This window comes from Anticarsia gemmatalis, chromosome 10, assembly GCF_050436995.1.
Source record: "Anticarsia gemmatalis isolate Benzon Research Colony breed Stoneville strain chromosome 10, ilAntGemm2 primary, whole genome shotgun sequence".
In the NCBI taxonomy this organism is placed as follows: domain Eukaryota; kingdom Metazoa; phylum Arthropoda; class Insecta; order Lepidoptera; family Erebidae; genus Anticarsia; species Anticarsia gemmatalis.
In genome coordinates, this window is record NC_134754.1 from 12,543,426 (window position 1) to 12,566,172 (window position 22,747).

The 22,747-nt window shown below is 33.7% G+C and overlaps 1 protein-coding gene across 2 annotated transcripts in view; it reads left to right on the top strand.

Annotated features, from left to right (window-relative positions):
- Positions 1 to 22,747, top strand: part of LOC142976057 (uncharacterized) — a 237,919-nt gene that overhangs the window by 167,446 nt on the left and 47,726 nt on the right. The window lies entirely within an intron of this gene.

Consider the following 22,747-nt stretch of genomic DNA (forward strand, 5'->3'; position numbering starts at 1 on the left):
ATACGCACTATTTTATTTCTTATTCTAAACTTGCTTATTATTTTTCTTTTCAAAAGCCCCGCATTAAGAATTGATCTTGGGAGCGGGGACTTTTACAAACATACAAACAACAGACGCAAAGCACAACCAGACCCGAAACATGTTTTTACGTCATACCACATTAGCATGCCAGCATACATCAAGTTCAAGATCAAGTTATAAATTGTTTGTTTAGTCATCAGCATTTTTTCTCGAGATTGATTAAAGACTAGAGGAGAACTGTCTATTTTGTTCTGAATCGTAATCTCATTCAAACACATTGACTCTTGCTGTCGAAAGAATGGTATTATACGAATACCAGGAATTCCACCGATATTGGTTCCGGGAACAGAGTTACACACATTGCACAATAGTGAGATAATCAGTTTATTGCGCCATATAAGCTGTTAAAGCATGCAAAATAAAATATCGAAAATATTTCGTTAACAAATTCGCTATTTTCCATTTTTATTACTATCCTGGGACCACAAATATACCCACTAAATTATAGCTACAATTCCATCGACTTGAAATATGATACTGCATTATGCTGTGCAGTTTTTCATCGAACTTTTGCATTCACACAAAACATTTATTAGTCTCATATTATCGAGGGCTTAGCGTGGCGATATTTCAATCCAAGACGGGGCAAGTTGGCGCAAATAATTCAAGTTGGCAGCCAAACTCGGGGCAAGTTTGGACAAGTTGGGACGGGGACACATTATGTTTGTTAAATAGAGGGTTATGCTTGTACTATTAGTGTTATGTGGATTATAATGGGGCTAAGTTGGGGACTGAGTAGCGAAATATATTTTCGAAGTAAATGTATAAAGGTTTATGATTTAGATAAAGAATTTTGTTAAGCGTTGCTACATACATATTTAAAATACTTTTTCCTATATATAGGGTAGGTAGAGACCAATGATCCGGTACGTACGATCTTTACAAACTTCCCTTGCCTCATTCACATCCATGCATGTTGTCGTACAGGACCGCCGGTAACAATTTTGAAGTTACTGTGGAAACAGCAGTTTTTATTTAACAAAGTTTGTAAATTATGGAAAGGCAAATAAAACTCTTAAACTATTTATGTCAATAATATTAATGCTTTGTTTATAATCGTAATATGTGAATATTTGGCACGCAAACTCTCATAAAAAGATAAAGACGGCAATGTATATTATTTTCTCATAAAGGTTTTTATTTAATAAATCTATATCAATTACACAATGTTATAAGTACAGTTAAACCATTCCAGTATTCAAAAAAATACTTACAACATTCTGATAAACAGAAAAGTATATAAACTAAAATAAAGCCTACTTAAACAATTATCAAAACCCCATTTTCCACAATGCATATGAACCCTCATACAACATCCGAGTGGCCAAACTTAAGCCACCATTAAACAAGCCTAACTTACACTATTGTTCTACCCCCGGTTTAGCCTGAATAATATAAATGACCACACATAAATATTAATGGATTAGCACAGGAGTGGTAAAGAGCCTTTTGTTTCGGTCTGTATCATGAATGACCTTGAAGGGTCTAACTTGGGGGCCTTTTTGGGGTATTTATTTTATTTGTATTTGTTTTTGCCTTCGGTCTTGGAAGCAGGATATTTCATGTAACAGTTACTGGGTAGAGCGCTAATGTAAACTCTACCTCTAGATAAGAAAGGTTTTGACGTAATACCTAGTTATAAGTAAGAATGTTAGAATATTATATCAAAATGAAGAGCCGTGTTTCCAATTATCTACATTTAAGAAATAGTGCGTTGACCTGATGAATGTAACGACATCAAAATATTGGGCTTAAAGTGAAAAATGCAATTATTTCAGCAGTCCGAAGGCTGATTTTATGTATGCAATTCTTTCCGATTGAACCAATTACATACATAAAATCAAGCCTTCTTCCCATAGGGGTAGATAGAGACCAGAGAACGCTAATTGAAAGAAACATCCTCTAATAATAATACAATTCACCTTTGTTAAGACAACATGTCCTTACCTTTATGTAAGTGTCGCTCGATTATACCGGCGTTGGCGTTAAACTGTTGAGGAGATTACCAACTTGTTCCTTGGGGGAAATAGGGGGAATATGGGGTAGAAGTGGGGTAAAGTGGGGCGTCACGTGTCTCAAGACAGGACCGATGGGGTTTGTGACAAGTGTCATTGTGTGGACGATGATTAATTCGAAATGTGGTGTTTGTAAGCCGCCGTAAGTGCCTTTAAATGTGGTGTTAGTTTAGGATTGGGACGAATTTAATTGCTAGAGTTAGTTACAATCTATATAAGTATTTATTTTAGAAGTATAAAGGCATGTTTAACTGTTGTCTGGTTATTGTACTAGCTCTGCTTAGTTTGATAGCAGAAAACTGTGTATAAGTTGTCTTATTATAAAAGAAATATCTCCCAAGACTTTTTACTGCTAAATTATTGTCGATTTTAGTAATAGATCACGTCTGAGCATTCTGAAAGGCACGAAGCTTCATAATGATTAATCATTGAGATTTGCTTTTCAAACCTCTTTGAAATTCATAAGTATTTATAGTATCAGCTTTAAAACTGAACAACTTCTTATTTTAAAAACTGTGTATGACGAATTTTTTAAAAATATTTGAAAAAAAATGAGGTTGAATTACCTGAAACTAAACATTTCAATCAATGATTTTTTTTTCTGTGCGATAATATGCATGCTTCAGAATGTAAGATTTCGAAAAAAAGAGTATATTCAGCGAATTTTGGAGCGAACTGTACATTCCTTAAAACCCTTTTCCACCCATTAATTGTTCTTAAAACAAAGCAACAGCAAAAATACTAATTGTAACTAGAATACAAATGTATCACAACGAACAAGTAACACTTTCTGAGCGCTGACATGAATTTCAAAAGTGTTATTATACCGTAATACAGCTCCTGTTCGAACAAAAATCTATCAGATATTGTTTGTGTATGCATGGAAAATTCTAATATCGTTCATACCACGGCTGAACTAGAAAAAAATATTAAAACGTACACTTGGCGGAGTTTCAATAGCTTTCCGGGTTACAGGGCTGTCGATAACATGGGAGACATTTTGATGATATTTTTGAGAAACTGGATATGCAAAAGTCGTGTGCAGGTTATACGGTGTTTGGTGTTTATGTGTTGCTTACTTTTGCGGTGGCAGTAAGGTACGACGGCTGCATTTTTTGTGGGTCTTAAAATTTGTAATGTTTTATTTCTGAAATAATGATTTTGATTATTTGAGTGGAATTTGGGGCTATACATTAATTCAGCTGTATGCACATTGGCTTACGCTTTATGTCACAGTGTTTAGAATGTTTTATAGATTGATAAGATTCATAATTCAGGCCGTAGCTACTAATTTAGCTTAGATAACTTAAGGAATATCTCATGTTTCAAGTTGACTTTTGAAACAAAATAAATACCTCGTTAATTTATCTATCATTCAAATCAAAATTTCTCTGTGCTTCATTACACATCAGACTTATAAAATCAGCCTTCTAAGATAAAGGTAGCGAAAATAAAAAAGAGATCAAGCACAAAAAATCTATACCTACTATTTTTCTCAAGGTATTTCACTATATTTTTATAACAAGCATCATTATAAAAGCCACAATTAATCCTAGAGTAGCATCAGCGTCAGAGTTCATAAGTTAATTACATTACACTCTTTTACACGACTAACTAGACGGAAAGTGCAGTGACGGGTAATAGATATTATAAATATGATAGTCATTTAAATTTTAAATAGATTAAGCTTTTAGTTTAATATTATTAAATAGTGTTTTGTTTAAATAGTAGCGGGATTTACTACGCTGATCAAGATTTTAAGTTGTGTCAAAAAATTGTTCTTTTTAAATACGCTAGAGGCGCTGATCGAATTTTTCATCCAGTATTGCTTGACTTTGAACTTGAACTTGATGGCAATCGAATTGCTTAGGAATTATTAAAGTAGCTATATATGTAGAGCAAAGTTCTAGTCCGGAAATCTGAAATACGATACCCAAATAATATCACTTTTTATTACTGAATATTATAGTGCAGTTAATAATAAGATTTTTATTAAATGATACAACTATATGGTACAATGCATTATTAAATTCACATCTTGCGGTTTGTGGCCAGTATTTATATGTTTATCATGGAAACGATCTGAATGGAACTCCGTGTCGTCATACTACTAACGTATTATTATCATATTTAAAGGCTTTTTAAAAGGTTTTACACAATAATAAAATACATTTTCATCAATTTATAGCTTTAGAGGACCATATTTTTTATCTCACAACCAATAATTTTCCGACAAACTATTAAAATCACTAAAGTAAAGTTACCAGCCCTATGAAGGAGGGCAAGCGGTCACATCGATATCCTCGGCTACAGCTTCCAGTTTCATTTCTTTTGTCAGAATAAATGTATCTGTCTGAATTAAAATCGATGACGGCGCTTTGACAAAGGTCGTTGTTACCTATATTATATTATATTTTTAGATATTAATACTCGGTATTTTCGAAAAATATACGGAATTGTTCAAATATTTTTAGAACTGTGGTTTTAAAGACTGTTTAAGGATGTTCTTTTATGTGTTAAAATATAATTGAAATTTAAATAATGTGAATGAACTAATCACAAATCTTATAAGTTTTTTTTTGCGTATCTTAAAAAACAAATGGCATTTTTATGACATTTTGCCAGTGCGGTAAACTTAACTCATATGATTATTTTGAATGCTAGCATCAAAGTCAAAATTATATAGAGTAGGTGGGTCACTATTCACTGGTAAATGGTCTGCAGTTCAAAATTAATGATTAAATGTTTGAAATATTTTATTACATATATAGTCTTCTTGTCTAATTTATAGTTTCTGGAAAGTATCCCTTAAAGTCTGAATTATCTTGTTTTTGATGGCATCAGTTAGTCAATAATTTAACAACAGTCTGAAATATACTTCTATTGCATCAATTATATTAGTTAGCATTTACACACTATTCCATATTACCAATAAGTCGCCTATTTTCACCAAACTAAATTATATTCAGCAACCAAATACTCAAACGACTAATATTCTAGGTTCTGTTGGAATTTCAGTCGTAATGTTCTATAATCCATAATACCAGGGAGTATTGGCCTACTTAATAGAATTTCTGCGAACATTTGCGCATTTCGCACCTACAATTTGGGGCCTTTTATGTCAATGGAGTTGATTTGATAGTCCTTTAATTTGCGAGAAATGGCCAGTAATATCATTTTTATTGTGTAAAAGATTTTCTGGGAATATTTTAGCCAGTGAGTTTTCAACCAAATAAATAATATTTTAAATGTTATTTCGTTGAATTGTAAGATTTGATAAGGGGTTTAAATAAGTCAACTTTGTTCTGGTTCTACCGATATTTTCAATTACATGTTTTTAATCTTGATATTGTTTTTGATTTACTAAAGTTGACTTATTAGCCACTACTGTATGAAATAATTGACTAGTGAAGAAAATAAATAATAGCATTTATTAATTTTATAACCTGAAATTAACTGTCTTTGTACCATACTAATTATGTCCTCACCTTAGGGCAAAATTTAATGCAACTTTATATTTATAGATCTATAATATTGTAACAGTTTTATTCATCTACAAGCTCTTAAAATGTCGCTTAACCTTACTCTCATAATTAAAGTTCAATTACCAACCCATCCATTTCCATACCTTCCCAACATCGCTTACCCTCGTGTATCAATCGATGTGTAAGAGTATTATGTGCGAAAGCATTAAGGTTTGAATCAATCATGACATTCAGTAATACGGTGTGGGCGTCCATATATTAACATAATGTATAAAAGACCTTTTAGATATACGAGGTTTGTTTTGCGGCTTTGCCTAGAATTTAATAAATATTTCGTGCTGGAATTGTGAAAGTTTTGGTAAGAAACATACTTTTGAAAAACTTAACAATAATAACTCAGCGTTATTGTTAACATATAAAAAATAATTTTAACTCATTAATTTCCCACTGCTGGGCAAGGATCTCCTCCCGTAATGAGGGAGGGGTTAGGCCTTGAGTCCACCACGCTGCTTAAGTGCGGGTTGGTTACTTTGCATACCTTTAAGAACTGTTCTAAAGAACTCTCAGGCATGCAAGACTGCATCACGATATTTTTTTCCTTCACTATCGGAACCAGTGATAATTATTTCTAATACACTCTTAAGTTCAAAAAATTATTGCGTGTTGCCTCGGGTACGAGCCTTTAACTGGCGTGGGAGGCGCAACTTAAACCACACTTTTCATATAGGTATAGGTTATCATTGTTTTCTCCTCAAAATAGCTCTGCATAATGTATAAACAAACACACAAACGAAACATTTAACCACAATTATATCAAAACCCGAAATAAAATAACGTATACCACATTATATCCAATCTGTTTCAGTTTTTGTACATAAGTATATAATATATTTCACTCGTACATAAGGCTACCCACGCAAAAGTCAAGTGTGGGCCACGGCTGACTGACATTTTGTCTGTCAAATGAAATGTCAGTTGTGTTCGATAGGTTTATTAGGTCAGACTACTGCTAGGGATAGATATTAGTGTTTATTTGGACTTATACTGGATCTAGGCTTTAAGTTAGTCAAACTAACAACATTTTTGTTTGTCAGAATAAGTACTTGTGCTTGCAATGGCACTTAAATAGCACTTGGCTCTTTTAAAACATTGTTTGGCGTTTCTGTGTAGCCGAGAGCCCGAAAAATGGGCAACCCTTATTAATGCTTGCCTTAATAAATTTATCTTGCAGTTAGGCGATGCATATTTTCATACCAATCTTATTGTTATAGGTACAGCAGTACATCCATGAAAGCGCCTTAAGAAAAAAGTTTATTAATCCACGAATTCTAAGCAATAATAAAATCTAAGTTCACCATTTTAAACCTAAATTCCAGAATAACGGAAATTCTTCCACAATTCGCTTTCAAAGTGACGGGTGGAAACATTCTCATCAGTGTCCCGTCCGTTCCGTCGCTTGCCGTCGCGGGCTTGTCGTACGTAAATTACGTCACATATATTACTGTCAGAATGCGGCCCTGGCGCCACCTACTGCGGAATAGACCCTTGTTCTATAACATATGTAGGGGCCGGATTTAGAAACGATTTGTCTTGGAAATGTTCGAGCTCTTACCGGTGAATAAAATTTTGAATTTGTAACAGAAATGCGAAATACAAATGCTATTTGTAATACCATCTGTGAATTTGTGGGTTCTGAACCTTGTGAATACTTCAAAACAGGATAAATATACTTTTTTAAAGTTAAACTTTGGATTGCCAATACGAATTTGTAAATGTGATAGAGATATTCCTTGAATGATGATTAACACAATATGAAACAGATATTGTGGTCTTAACAAAAAAAGGCAGAAATGGCAGTTATTGATAATAATAAAAAAAATGCAGATTACGATATCTTTCATATTGTTTCTTGACATTTCGACTTTAGACAACCAAGGCATTTATAACGTTTGTATCTCCAACCAACGCAAGTTTTAAATACTGACCGATAGATGGCACTAGTTACACATTCAACCCCTAAGGAAAACAAGAATTACACTATCCTAGGAAGTCTTCAATTAGCACTAAATTCTCTCTAATATATATGTACATATTAACTAACATGTTATTTGACAATGTCATAGTGAATCCTCAAGAGATGTCTTGTTTAGAGAGAGGTCCGATAGCGTTGTCTCTGTTTACTTCGGTGTTAAGGGACTGTGAAGAGTGATGTGCTGTTTGATTTATTGGTACGTGTTAGTTAAGTTGTTGTTGAGATGAATCGTTTTGGGGTTGAAAACTGTGTATTGAGTGGAAGGGTTGCATCTTTTTGTGATATGAACGTTGAAAAGGTGTGTTAATAATATTTTAATTTAAGAAGAAAAACTCTTTAAACATTATTTTGTATTATTTTTAACCCACAAATCCACCGCTGTTGAACGAGGGCGAGAATTCGAATACGGTTGGGGTTAGAGTCCACTATGCTTCTCAAATGTGAGTTAGAGTCAATAAAAAAGGCATGCAAGTTTTCTTGCGATTAATTTCTTAAACTTTTAACATTATTTTCAATATACCTAATAAAAAAAAATCATTGACGTGTTATCTGATCTAGAAACATACAGGTTGCACCAAAAATTTTAAAGCTTAAAAGCACATTATTTGGAGAAACCCTTTGTCCTAAATACTTTAGATAGCTCATAAACAAAATTACATATTATTACAACCATTTTGAGAATAAATAAGAGTTTTCTTAACGTGTTCGTATGAAACCTTTTCCTAACACTTAGTCTAAATGATGGCGGTTCTTGACCCTTGGAACCTTCCAGACCTTTCCTAAGTACTAATAACGTTTTACTAGCACTTACATTTATCACTCGCTCTTAATAAAACTTTGTATTGCTTTATTAATGTTTATGGAAGGATTAGGCTTTTTATTAAAAGTTTGGGAATGTTGTCGATAGATGTCGTTAGTGTAGAAATTGGGAGAATGGTTTGTTTAACTGTTAAGCGAAAGAAAGGTAAAAATATGTACTTAAAGTGGATTTTGAAAGCTTAATTAATTAACTACTGATTATTATTGAAAAAGCTTTTAGAGCCAGGCCGCAGGGAAGTGACCAGTACCGTGATTCTCTACAGTCAGTACTATCTAGTGTCGAGAGTTTCACATGAAAAAATGTACTGTAAAGTGTAAAGTTAAACTAGTAGCACGATTTTCACATTTTTTTCACGATATCTGGTTATCGATAGTCGTAGTGGTAGCAAATCGCCTTGTTGTAGGATCTATTTTCACGCGAAATAACGATTTATAAATTACACAAATATTGAATATTCTTAAAAAGTTTTTAGTTTTGATATAATTGACATCTGTTGTTTATAATAATTGTTAGGGTCTTCGTGATTTGACGAAAATTATAAGTGTGTAAAAGAAAAAAAAAGAATTGCTATGCACAAAGTTACTTGGAAAATCATTCCCCTATTTTATATAATGTGGTCGCGGTTGCCACTCCCGCATAGGCCTTTTCAGCCACGAACAAAAGTGCACGAATTCTACCTGACGCCACCTTAATCATCTGCAATAGATGTAATCAGGCCAATGATGATTTTATACTTAGAAAATAGGGCGTAATTCCAAATTGCTGCTGAAAATGTACAAACAATACAATATCATTTGGGGTGGAAATCAGCTCGTTAATTCAGTTGTTGGACAAAAACACAAAGTTTGGCAATAACCATAAGCCTGGTTTTAAGGCTTCTCATTGATATTGTTTCTTGTGCGTTGACAGTTACCAGCTTTTATTGTCCAAAGTAAGTTCATTTTTTAGAGTTAATAGTGACACGGTAGACTTTTATTTGCTATTTTGTAGGTATATTCCCTGTGAAGTTAACTTTATCAACTAGAAAGGCGATTTTCAACCTAAAAATAAAATAAAGTGATGATATCATCTCCTCAGGTTCTATTTATTAAAAGCTGGCTTTTGTCTTGACTATTTAGGTCATGTATTTGGTTTAATATTAGGGCTATGTATATTTAAAGCATAAAAAGATAGATATTTAAGAATAAGCGGCTCCCCATCAATAGACAAACCTCACCAAAGGCTGCTTACCTCACTGCTCATTTACCTGCTCATACAAAATACAACTCATATTAACGTCAATTCAATTGCAACTACAAGTTCTCGTTTAAATGTCACCAGCTACTCGATAATGGAATCTCGCAAATTGATTCAGTTTCACTCTCAGTTATCCGATTATGTTGAAATGTCGAATGCAATCGAGGCTGTTACTATAGTAGGTGATGTGTGATTTTGAGAAGTTGTGATTGATTTGTTTGTTGAAAGAGAAGTTGCAAAGGGCAGCGTAGTTTGTTGATTTCTTTAGTGTGTCTAGGAGTTATAAACATTTTTTTGGGGGTTGAAACGTAACATTTTTGGATTCTTTTGTTTTTTTGTGTTATAAAGATTCTACGTTTCTTTTCTTTTTTTTAAATATCTGTTGGCTTGCACCATAGCTTATGTAATTTTTAAATATCAATTGGTTTGTTAACATAGCTTATGCATCAGACATTGAAACATAAAAAATAAATAAATAAATTTAACCCATTAATGTCCCACTGCTGGGCAAGGGTCTCCTCCCGTAATGAGGGAGGGGTTATGTACATTGAAACATAAGATGAAATTAATATTTACTGTAAATATACGTGCCCGGTATTTAGCTATCAGTTCACCCATCAATAAAAATATTATTAAAAGGAAAACAGGTATGCGCGTGCAGATAAAAAAAAAATATTGACTCGATTTCTGCTTCAAAACTATGACATCAAACGCCACCATAATGGCGTATTATTTTTGTTATTCCTTGTTGTAAATAAAAATATTGTCAATTTAATAAGGAAGTCCATCCTCAATAATGTCAATTAAAGTTTTAAAACAATAAAAAGGAAGTGAACAGAAGCAAGACCTTTTAATTAATTCTTTGCGGTGGCAGTGTTGTGGTACCTTCGGCTGGGGTTGTAATAAAACCCCGTAATTAAGAGTTTTCCACCCCTGCTTCTTACATTTATCACGGGGTTTTCTACCTTTAAGGGTAGGTACGGTTGCCATCTTCTGCTTTGCTGATTCATGCGGAAATCGCAATTACGCAGTTAGGTACAGATTTGATTGTGGTGGTCATGATTCTTGTGAATTGATTTTGAGTTTTTGTATTTTTTAAGGAGCAGGACTGATGATGTGTTCAGATTTTTGAAATATTTTGTACTGAAGTCGGACATAAAATAAGTAAAATAAATCTATACTAATAATATCATAAAGCTGAAGAGTTTGTTTGTTTGTTTGTTTGTTTGAACGCGCTAATCTCAGGAACTACTGGTCTAATTTGAAAAATTCTTTCAGTGTTAGATTGCACCTTTATCGAGGAAGGCTATAGGCTATATATCATCACGCTACGACCAATAGGAGCAGAGTACCAGTAAAAAATGTTACAAATACGGGGGAAATTATGACCTATAATATAATAATATTAGTATAGATTCTCTCTTATGTGACGCAAGTTACGCGGTAATAAATACTTTTCTGATTGTTCTTTCTGGCATTGTAACAGGAGAGTTTAAATTAACAAAAAAAAATACCGATAACAAATCTTTCATAATCGATAATGATTATTTTAATCAATATGTAAATTTTTAAATAAGCGTTTAAGGATCTTATATGTTAACTGTACTCACGATCAGAACAAGTATTGTTACTCAGTTAATTAGTTTGTGAAATAACGCAAAAGTTTCTTGCTTTAAACTGATGTATTAGTATAATTTTAGTAATTATCGCTTTGGGAGTAATTTAGGGGTTTGAACGTAATATATTTAGACGTTTTATTGTTCGTGTACTTAATCATAGAGGTGAATTTACTATTTTTATCTATTTACAGTATTTTAACTGAATGAATATTTGTGTGATGAAAAACTTCCTCTTGACGACCAAAAAATAATTTTATTGGTGATGCGAATCTTGTTTTAATCTACTGGAAGAACATTTTGAAATGATGACTATTGTAATAATTAACTGTGAACCTCAATTAAATGTTAACTTTTATACAAATCATTTATTAAAAAGGGTCTTTTTTTCGCACAGTAACATTTGTCTGTCAAAAGTAGTACCCATTTTAAACCCCTATACAACCCCATTTTCAACCCTACATTTTTCTTTTATTTTAACCTTCACGCGGTCAAAATGCAACACTGAAGTGTTTTAAGTGCTAGTTTTAAAAGAAAACGAGTAAAAACTAAAGAGACAAACGACTTCCCCGTCCTTCCTGCCAGTAATTAACTGGAGAACATTAATTTGTGCTATTTGCTTATTATTTTACAACTGTTGAAACCAAGGCTATTATTTTTCAGTGAAAATTGTAAGTGAAAATATGAGAACTCCGGGATACTTTGTGTAGTGTAGTGTTTTGTAGTATTTTTAATAAGTATTCGTAAAATGGTGTTTGTGGCAGTCTTGGGTTCGATTGCCAGTGCAAATTAATATCTGTTTCAATACGAAGTACTATTTATTGGATACTTGATATATTTTTCGATTCTATGACTTGGTAATCAGTAAATAAATCGTAATAAGTGCATTACCTTTTAAGACAGACAGTGCCAGTGTCACCTAATAAATAACTAAATCGATAGCAACCTGTTTCAGAAACTAAACTAAACTAGTACATGCTCAATTATTGTATCAACCATATGGTATATCTTTTGGCGATTAAAAAGAGTGGCCGTGAGCTTCTTGCTAGCTCTTTTCATAAGGCTCTACCCCCTTTCCGAGCTAGTGGTAGATTCAGTTATTGTAACGACTACCATAAGTGACAATATTTGAACTAAATCAATAAATGATTTGACTTTGATTTTGAGTATTTACCTAATTTCAACTGCTTTACCAAGTAAGATTATCTTCTGAGGTCAAACGTTTTTGAATTTGTTCCTGGAAATAGATCAAACTTCGGGCTTGATTTGGCTGCCTGAAAAGTGTTATATTACAGACTGGAATAACATAATATGTCGGATATAACTAGCGTGATTATTATTACTCTTCCTGGAAACTGGTTATGTAATATTAATTCCAATGTTTGGGAGTGAAGGTGGAAATACTAATTACATTTGCGATTACTTCTGCGAATCGGTAATCGTGTCTTTGAGATGTCTCCGTTCCGGGCTACATGAAAAAGAAAAAAGTAATCATCGGTTCAAAGATTTCTGTATTCAACATACATTATGTACCAAAAAGTAATGTCTGTAATTGTTACACCGTCCTAGTACCGTACACGTCCTAGTTTTAACTATTTTAGTTAAAACTAGGACTATCTATATTTTAATATTAGATTACAAAACAAAATATTCCTAACATTGTTGGTTGTTTCTATTCATGAACGACTAGTATTTGAGTTAAAATACATAATATGGCTGGCAAGTAAAGTTGACCATATCGTATAGATGTTTAAAAAACTATAACTTTATCTTAACCACTAACTACACAAATGAAAGACACACGTACAAACCTCAAATTACCCCCTTGCTATCCAGTTCTTACAAACTACAAAACTTCTTTATAATATTCTAAAACTAAAAAATAATTTCACTGAATACTGTAACTGCAGGTAAAAATGTTATATTTCTCACACATTTTGTAACTCGTTTCAGCATGCGTGGTTCTGAAAGGCGAAAATATAAAATGCACCTTGAATATTTTCCCTTATTTTCAGTAAAACGTTCAACGTTTTTTGGTGGATAATTAAAACTCGGGTGCTGGCAGTATTCGTCCTATCTTTAGTAAAATTTGTGGTTTAACGATATGTGCCTTTTATAAGTGCATATGTGCCAACTTGCATTTTCGTGGAGAGTGCACGTGTATCGGATATTTTTTGCGGTGTTTGAAAGTCGGCAGGTTTTTGTTTGAAATTAATTTTGAAAAGACTGTTTTAAGTCGATTAAATACGTGTTATTATGGTGGTATTATCATGTAAGGTATAATAAAAAAATATATATCTTATAGGTTTTTTGAAGAAAAAATAAATGGTTTTTGTACATGTGTTTCATTGCTCCAAAAACTTTTTTTTTATTTTCACATTTTTATGTCGCAAAATTAATAGTAACTTCTTTCATTCCATTTAGATAAAAACGAAATTTTTATAAATTGACGTCCTTAAACTAACAAAAACCTACCTCAAATTACTAACCAAAGTAAGTATACAGAAGAAAATTTATTGTATTTAATATCTGCAGCCAAGATTCTTGCCCAAAAGTAATAAAAAACCAAACCAAAAATACCTATATGTTAGTAGTTAGACAAGAAATAACGTCTTTAACGATAATCTCATAGGAACTTAGTTGTTTGTGAGCACAAATTAACGAGGTGGTGGATTGAATAACTTGCTGAAGTTAGGGTGTTATAGTATATTATGTGTTATGGCTATGTATATGGTGTTAGCAACTTTTAGTAAGGATGCTGCTGTAATGTGTCGTATGTTGGAGTTTTTCCCAGGATAGAATATTTGAGTGATGAACACATGAGTTTCTGTTCTGAGTTCGAATTTTGTCTCTTTCTGTCTATGTAGATATGTGTCTATCTAGGTAAATACCTAGTAACTTAGCTATCGACTTTACCAAATGTACTTATTTATCTCATGGGCCAAAATAACGACGAAGTGGACCCCGCCCACTGGAAGACGGCGGCGAGGTAGACCTCGTAAAAGATGGAGAGACGAGCTGGACTCCTATAACGCAGATTGGGTACAGACTGCCGGAGATCGTTTGCAGTGGAGAGCTACGGGGGAGGCCTTTGCCCAGCAGTGGGACGATACAGGCTCATTATAACTTATTTATCAATTGCCTGATCACTGTAGGACTTAAGAGCTGTGCTTGGTGAGAAATCAGAGTTCATAAAACTATCGTAGTATAGTAAATTTTCCATGAATAACTGATCAGCGCCTCTGCCGGGTATCAAAAGAACTAACTTTTAGTAGATGTTTAGTGTCAACCTTTTTATTTTCAGTAGACCATAATATTAAATGGCGTTACGGGAGACTATGTTGTGGATGATAATAATATAAACAGATATTGTAAACTTCTAAGCTTCTACCCGATATTTTACAATCAAAAATAATGTATTTAAGTTACCTTCTCTCCTTTCCTTATAAAAAAGGCACTGGGTACTCACACTATCTCATGAACAAAGGTAGTGTAATCAAACTTGTTCATGAACACAAATATAGTCGGAGAGTCGGGTAGATGGAAAAACTTGTCCTCAACTTCAATGGACGAGAACATATTTCCCCGTGACTCTCTCAATGGAAATTAGTTGGCACTTTTTTGTTTGTTAGCTCTTGGGCTAGAGAGGTTATTGTCTGGGTTACTTTGAGAAGGTTTATTTTTTTTGTGCTGTAATAGCTTTTGTAAAAGTGTAAAAGATTTTAAACAGAACTATGTTTTGCATTTAGTCTTTTTAGCTGAGTATTGCTCGGAAATAATTTTCTAATTACTTTTGACTTGGTCCATTAATTTTACAAATCATGTAACCTGATGGTTCTTTATCCGACTCGGGAACCGAATCTTATACCTCGTGTAACTCCATTGCAATTTACCCAACTCGGAAATCGAAGTGAGGACCTTTATTTTAACTCAAAATAAAAAAGCAAACTCATCCAAATTCCTATTTATTACGCCTGTCTACATGAGTCCCTACCCCTTACTAATTTACAGTCGTAACTAAATCTAAATTCATTTACCATTTTAATTAAGGTCCGAAAAACCTGCCGATACATACCGCTAAACAAAATTTTCATTAAGCTCCGTCCACATGATTGGCTCACACACCGTCATGCCGTCATTCCGTCGTGCCGTCATGCCGTCGTGCCGTCATTCCGTCGGAGTGACGCGGGTCGGCGCTGCGTCACGACGTAATAAATAGTTCGCGCAAATCACGCACCGATCTCTAGCACGCAGTCATGTCCGAGTTAGTGGGAATATACGGGACCATGTTGGGAAAAGTCACGTTTATTAGAGGTAGTACCTACTGCAAATTGAATATTCACTGAAGTCGAGTGAGTAACTGATATTCCTTTTAATGGTAAAGATATTTGAATGCCATTCTATACACAGTGATTAATCTATATCTATACTTACATAAGTAATTATAATATTATAAAGAGAAAAGATTTGGAATGATTAAGTATTTTTTTACCAAAAAATAGTCTTAAACTTTGCACATGATTTCCGTCATCAAAACAGCGCTTTACGAACAAAGATTTCTGAAAAATATAATCTATCGTGTCTATGCTTGAAACGTGTTCTGCAACGCACAAATTAGTTGGATGGGTTTCCGAAATTTGCATTTTATTCTACTGGCTAAAGTAGAATACTATTAAGAAAAAGTATGAAGCACTGATCAGTGCCAAACAAATTATATGGAAAATGTACTAGTGAGCTCCCAGCTGTCAGCATACCAGGGGTTAAATAATGCTACCAGGGGTTAGAAAAAGTATGTTAGCGTTTCTGTACACAATACATCGTCGTAAATCCCCTCCTCAGAGAGGGATGTCCGTCCATGTATAATTTAATGAACAGCCTCGCTAGAAGTTGGGTTTATTAAAAACAGTTATTACGTGACCGTTATTATCAACATATCAACGTTATCGCGATGACGAGGGAATTGTTTCTAACGACATTGTTCAAGCAAATAATTTTTGGAAGTTTAGTTTTGGTTAATTGTTTTTTGGGGTGTACTAATTTAGAGTAATTCAGTTTATTGATCTTAGGTGACTGATTTTGTAAGTGTAATTGATTTGATTTTCTACTATAGCTTGACAATTTTAATGAATTAGCAGGACCATGTTAAAGAAACCGTAAATACATTTTTATGTATTTATTTTTAAAACTTTACGTTTAATATCACGACGTATCAAAAAGACATAAAAAATACTGCTTTAGTTCATTCGTTTATTCCTTAACGAATGAACTAAAGCAGTATTTTAATAATAATAATACCTTTAATACCCTTATAATTCATTAACTTTTGGCTTGAAATAAAGGGATTGTTTATCTAACGGGTACATACCCGATACATGCCAGGTAGACATAGTACGAAAAGTTTTACATACATACATGAAATCACGCCTTCTTCTCATACGAATAGGCAGAGATTAGAAAACTCTACTTGGTACGATCCTTAGAAACTACTTTTGCTTCAGTCACATCCATACATCTTGTCACCAGGAAATTAATCTTTCATTTAAACTCAAATTGCTATTAAAATGCAACTATAACATCAAAAACTAGAGCCTAGACTACAACTTAACCAAAATAGCTACATCTATTTTAGACACATTTACCCACCGCAGACGACTAACTAACCTAACTACACACACACTACACCGGCCAAATTTGACCATGCATTAACCATGCGACGGCTGCCAATCGATATAGACGGTGTATAAAACTGGCATGCAATCGATTAGTTATATAGTTTTATTTTACACCTTATAGCTTTGAAATTTATTAGCTAATGAGCTTGTAGCATGCAATGTATAACATCGTATGTGTGTGAGAAATTTGAGGGTAGTTGATGTTGTGTAAAAATGAATTGAAAATTGTAGAACAATTAATATTATGACGTGCTCTGCTGGCGCTATTTGTATTGATAGACTAAGTTTATAACCTGTACCGACACATCTAACGCAGCAAGATTTTATTCGTAAAGGTTCATTTGACGAATGAAGGACACACAAACTCAGATTTACATATATAATAAGTATAACAATGGATTTCTAAAAAGTAAGTAAGTAGATACATACATAAAATCACGTCTCTTTCCAATGAGGTTAAGCAGCAGTTGTAATCTTATTTAAATTAATAGTTAAAAACCTGAAAGTCACGTAAAAGTTTCAAAAGTCTATTTCAAATGGTACAAGTAATACGAATCTAAAAGAAAAGTCTGTCTACGTGATGAGAAAGCGCCAATACCAATTAAGTAATACAACTAATTTCTATTCTAGGTATTAATGCGGCCATTAAAAATACGCGCTTCGACGCCGACTGACTTTAATGATGATTCCATAAAAAACTGGCCAAGTGCGAGTTGAATTTCCGTGGCGAAAGGCTCCGTACATTATATCTATACTATATACTATATACTATATATACTATAATATTATAAAGCTGAAGAGTTTGTTTGTTTGTTTGTTTGTTTGTTTGTTTGAACGCGCTAATCTCAGGAACTACTGGTCCGATTTGAAAAATTCTTTCACTGTTAGATAGCTCATTTATCGAGGAAGGTTATAGGCTATATAACATCACGCTACGACCATTAGGAGCGGAGTAGTAACGAAAAATGTTACAAAAACGGGGAAAATTATGACCCATTCTCTCTTACGTGACGCAAGCGAAGTTGCGCGGGTCAGCTAGTTACCTATAAAAAGGGCAGAACACATTTGTCGTATCCCTTTTTTAAATATTACTAAGTAAGCAGTAGCGGAGTGGTCCGACTTTGTTCGGGTATCGTACAATTTTATCCCATTGATTCTATTCCTGTAAGAATTTTGATACGAACCTTTTCCCGACAGATTCAAACATATTAAAAAAGATTTATATTTATATAGATTCTGTCGTTTATTATTTGTTGCTATAGCGGCAACAGCAATACATCATCTGTGATAATTTCAACTCACTAACGATCGCGGTTCATGAACTTGGTGACAAACAGATAAACAGACAGACAGACAGCGACGTTTTAGTAATAGGTATCGTTTTTGTCGTACGGAACCCTAAAAACATCTTCGCATTCAATACAGCCACTTGGCCTTTTTAAAAGAAACCCCTTTTATCCATCAATATGTATAAAAGTCAATAAAAGCTTTTAAAAGAAAAACGTTAATTCGACTTCCGTAAACTTTGCACTCGCAAATTAAAAACGTCAAATTAATTCTGAAATAATCTTTTACGTACATCTTTTTTCTTTTACTTTTACTTTTAAAAGGATTACGTCTGACGTCTTTATGTTATCGGCTTTGAAAGCAATTAAAAGTTTCTGTTAAGATAACTCTAGGATGGGATGGGTTGGAGCCGATTTGATTTGTTTGTTTGGACAATATTGTAGTAGACAAGACTTTTGTTTAAAAATCTTTTTTTTTAGAAAACTCCTATACTAAGAATTACTCTTGTTTCGCGGGGACTTTTACAAACATAAAAACAGTGAACACAATGTACAACAATATCCGAAACAACTATGAGAGGATCGCTAGATTTTTTATCTGTGTGGGAATCAAACCTACGACCTTCCGACGCGCTGATAGTGTCGTGGCGACCACGTTAACTACAGCGCCACGGAGGCCGTCACATTATATTTTCGATTGTAATGTTCAGAATCAGGATTGAAGGAAGATTAAAATGCTATTTTTCAAATTAGGTGTGAAAAAAATATATCTGTAAAAAAAACATATTTTGCTTTGGACTGAATATGGTAACACTCCAAAACTCTAATCTATCAAACGAAAAAAAAGTAACAAAATAATTCAACCTGGCTTAATTCCAATAAGCGTATTACCAATAACCCATAGTAATTACACGAGCTAACATGCACATAGCGCATTGCGACGGCATCGAACCCCCCCTCGCAGAACCTTATGGCGTTACAACACGCCACACCATCATAATTTGTTAAATGGGACACTGCAGTTTTTCCGTGGAATTGTTTTACACTTTGATTTAGGTTAGGTTATAAATATGGATGAAATGTGGGACTAAGATTGTATTGCATGTTTTGTTTGCACGCCTATATAGGTAACCTTTTTTTTGTTAAAAACTCATGATTAGACTGTCACGAGGGAATAAGAAACTTAAGTTAATCATTGTGAAATAGTTTTTTTAAACTGTATATCGTGTCCCGAATTTACTGTGAGAACGAATTTTTGGTACACCATAGTAAGGACAGTTTAAAATTACTGCTGGTGTAACCTGCGCGAAAATATCAAGTAAGTAAAGACAAAATGCTTGAATTGTATTTAATAGTATGGATATATTGGAAAAGATAGTAAGCTGTATCCCAGGTCCAAGTTTGGCCACATTTAATAAAATTATAATATATTATTTATAAAGCTTTTGTGTTACTCAAGATTAATTACAAAATCAATTCAAAAGCTTTTACATACATAAATTATTAGATTATTGCACACTTGCGTGTTAAAATATGTTTTGTTTTCATATACCAATACTCACTTGATACAACTGTGGATGAAAACTTTATCACATTTTATCTTCGATCGACCATCATTTACAGCAAAATCTTTACAATGAACCATCCATTCCTCACTTCTTCAACAAAAAGATATAAAGTGCACTATTATTTAAGAAAAAGCTCTACAATTACTGCAAGGGAAATAAATTGCTGAGAAAAGAAATAATTAATAGTCGGCTAGAGCTGTGTTCTATTTCTTTTGTCCTGTTCTTATTGCAGTTGTGCTCTATTTTTTGTCTCACTCCCTCATAAAGTAGGTCTTAGACGGTGATCCATTTAATGGAGTAATGCTTAGCAATCTTGAAGGTTAGGCAGAGGATAAATCAACGTAAATATGAATGACATTTATGACTATGTTGGTTTATTTGAGGGTTAATTTTTGTGTTTCTCAAAAGGAAATATTGAGTTTCAGTGTCTAAAATTGGACGCTTTATTTGGACTGTATCGTTGCATGACTGTTATCTATTTTTTTTTCAACTTATTCCTGTACCACCGCTGGGCAAGGGTTTCCTCCTAAATGTAGGCCTTGGGTCCAATACGCTTGCCAAGTGTTGGTTGGAGACTAAGCATGCCCACAATAAAAGTATTGCATAATTTGATATCTAATTTAAGAGTATTATTTAGTTAACTAATTACAATAATTTGCTTGACATTCCGGCACTGTATTGTCTGTGAGCCTATTTAATTAGTTTTTATTCAAATTTAAAGATATAAACAGATTCTTAAAAAATGTTCTTTACCTACGATTCTCCACTACCCTTCATTCAACCTTCAACAACTCAGATAGGCTATAAATCTAAACCTCCATACAGAAAAGCTAAATAAAAGCCCACTCATACATTTAAAAGTAACTAAAAGGTAGAAATTCCCTCCTGAATTTGAGAATCTATAGTAAATTGTTAATCGCATCCCGTCCACGAGACTATCAATTTGATCGGCCTCCCCTGAGCCACTCAAATCTCGGATCGCGTGTAAGAAAGATGGGTAAGGAAGCGTTCACAGTGCAGGGAAAAGCATTGAAATGCGGAATAAAAGCATTAAAATTCGTTGATTTTTGGTTGAGTAAGGATGCCGGTTTTTGAACTGAGATAAGAAACATTTTTGAATGGATAAGTATAAAGTGTTATGCATAATAATATAAACCAACGGGTCGTCAATGCGATTGAGAATTAAAGGTTTTTTTATCATAATATATGGTTAGTGGTCAACCTAGTGTCAATTCAGTCAGTTGTTTAAACCGCCCGAAGGCCTTTGACGTAGCTTACAACTGTTATCTTATTTGACAACCGGGCCCGACTTCTGACCCACCATCCGAAGCACGGAGACGCCCAGTTCAAACAAATTAGTTACTTTTTAGGTTACTTAAAATCGACAAAACATTGTATTTTTTACACATTTTGGTGTAAATACATGTGTATTTTAGGACGTTTTTGAACCTTAAAACCAATTTAATCAGACATTTATTTGGTACCATTTAATCTAGCTTCATGAACACACCTTAACAAAATCCTTATGAATAAAATATGTACTAGACGTCCATTGGAGTGTGCTGCCGTTAACGTTTCACTGGCTTTGCACTGACCCCTAGTTTTTTGGTTCTGCATCACTAAATAGACTATAATTTAGATCTTCAACGAAAAAAAGAAGGGTTTTTTGTGCGTGTGAAATTGTATTTAGCTACTGGATATCAATTATGAAATGGAGAAATAGTTTTTTTGTAAATCAAATCCCGCACTACTGCTAAATACTGCTCTTGTATCGCGGGGACTTTAACAAACATACAAACAATGGACATAAAGTACAATCCGACCCGAAACTATTTGCGTAACGCACAAGTATTTGTTTCTTGTTGGAGTCGAAACCACGACCTCCCGACGCACTGGTAGTGACGTGACGACACAGTAACCACTAGGCCACGGATTTAGTCAAAAAGTTATGGCATTTCACTCTTTATCATTACAATGACGTTAGACATTTTTTTTCCCAAAGTCCAAAAATAGTCAAAACCAGTTGTAGAAAATACCACTATTTTGGAAAGAAAGACCATGAAAAGAGCTGGCATAAAACTCTGGCACTCGTAATCACACCAAGCTTAGGTATCACTCAAAATTCCATCACTTGAGTTGTATAGAATATTTTACATATTTCTCACTATTTTAGTAGGCTAAGCACTAAAGCCATCAATAAGCGCAGGCTATAGAAGGCAATGTATCTCAATTTGTCCCGAGCCAGGCTCCTGGCGACACAGGACTCTCCACCACATTACCATATCGTAATACCACTGAAATATATTGTATATTCTTAGTATAAAGGTACACAAATTGTATCGCTAGAAAAAGTATTTTTTTTAGGGTAGATGTAGGGATAAGTTGTAAACTTTATTGTGAGGATTCAAGCATTACCTATATTTAAAACTAGCGGCCGGCCGCAGCTTGGTCCGCGTTAACTTTAGATTTTTTTTTGTTCAGCTTCGTGGTGAGCCTGGCTTTATACCTTATACGGCCAATATACAGTATTAAATAAAATACCTACATATAAAAATTGATGTCGTATTTTTTTGAGTGCTGAAACAAAAATCCTACTTTAGTTTTTCCGCTTTGCATATAAGAGATTTTCCTCCGTTTTACTACCTTCGGGTGGCTATTTCCAAAAATCCACATTCACTTTTCTGTGCATTGCTGCGTCAGTGCATTGTGTTGACCACTTTAATCTAAGGGAGAAAACAATGTACAGCAAAGTGGCTTTCAAACAGTTGCCAACTGAAATACGTGATAGCCCCCCCATATTATATTATCATACAAAGTTTCTCGACAGCTAGCCGATTGTCGATAGACGATAATGGTAGAGAATCGCGCTACAATTTATACAAATGTCTTCATTTCAAACCTTTGACTTTGAACCAAAGGTTCTTTGACATAAACGG